This window comes from Macrobrachium nipponense, chromosome 11, assembly GCF_015104395.2.
Source record: "Macrobrachium nipponense isolate FS-2020 chromosome 11, ASM1510439v2, whole genome shotgun sequence".
Lineage (NCBI taxonomy): Eukaryota > Metazoa > Arthropoda > Malacostraca > Decapoda > Palaemonidae > Macrobrachium > Macrobrachium nipponense.
The window spans coordinates 29015143-29016392 of NC_061087.1; the positions used below are offsets into that span (position 1 = coordinate 29015143).

The 1250-nt window shown below is 30.3% G+C and overlaps 1 protein-coding gene across 1 annotated transcript in view; it reads left to right on the top strand.

Moving 5' to 3' along the window:
- Nucleotides 1-973, top strand: part of LOC135200839 (hairy/enhancer-of-split related with YRPW motif protein-like) — a 17754-nt gene extending 16781 nt beyond the window's left edge. The window contains exon 3 of the mRNA XM_064229565.1: nt 1-973. This exon is cut by the window's left edge and continues 866 nt beyond it. The gene's annotated coding sequence lies outside the window, so the exon portion shown is untranslated.
- The last annotated feature ends 277 nt before the right edge of the window (nt 974-1250 follow it).

Here is a 1250-nt window from a genome sequence, read left to right on the forward strand (position 1 = left end):
TTTGAAGCTATTTTCATTCTGGTGGAAATAATAATAATAATAATAATAATAAAACATAGATATGTTTACGCATGCTATAATACGCAACACGAATGGGAGAATGGCCGTGAAACCAGAAGTATTTTTTTGCCTGTGATGTTTTATCTTAGGGACCAAAATCATCATCGCTTTCATTCACAAACATCAGCACTTCATGTACAAAAAAAAATTATTCATTGCATATACATACACTCAGAAAATGTCATTACACATCATTAGTATAAGTACACTTGAGAAATTATATAAAGACAAAAAAAAAAAAAAAACCTTCAAGGCACGTCATACTTTTATAGGCTTTTTTTTTTTTTGTAAATATGAAAGGTTATTATCAATTTGAAGATTACTACGCTCTTCAATAACCATACTTGCTTGTTCGTTTATTCTAGAGAATTGTCTCAAAATCTTAAGATAATGACAGGAGATATATTTTGTGCCCAGAACTCATTGCTCAAAGATGCCTTGATTTAAATTTGCATCCTTTTTTTGGTCATACCCCTAAATCGTTGACTTTAAATGTCTTCTTGCATAAGCAAATACTATTGTGATTATTATTCAAAAGATGAAACCTATTGATATGGACCAAGCCCACCAAAGGGGCCACTGACTTGAAATCGAAGCTTCCAAAGAATAATATGGTGTTAATTCATTAGGAAGAAATAAGAAGAGACCCAACTTATTAAAAAGGTAAAAAATGAATTAATAAATTCCTACTATGCTGTATGATGCCCAAGAAAGGAAGCAAATTTATCTGTACCCAGTCCACAAATTCAACCCCCCAGCCCCAACCCCCACACTAGCTTTAGTGCAATATTTAAGAATTCACCCTGTACATATTTTGTATCATAAATTTTGTAAATGATCTCATTTTAAAATGACCTTTTTTTCACGATTCCTTTTTTTTATATGAATTATGAATAAAAGTTACAAAAGTTGATTGATTGTGTTTCTTTTCTTCTCAGTTTCTTTACTTCTGAAAGAAATCATTTCTACAACAACAACAAAAGGAAATTTAATTATCATATGGCTGAATTACACACTCGGTTATTAAGAAATTAACAAGGTTTTGAAACTTTAAAGAAATTGGTTCCTTGCATCGAAACAGGTATACTACCTCTACTGGACAGGGAATTTTATCATTAACAGAAAATCACCTAGATTTACTAAACCTGAAAATTGTGAAAACTTGTTAAAAATAGGATCTATTAATTATT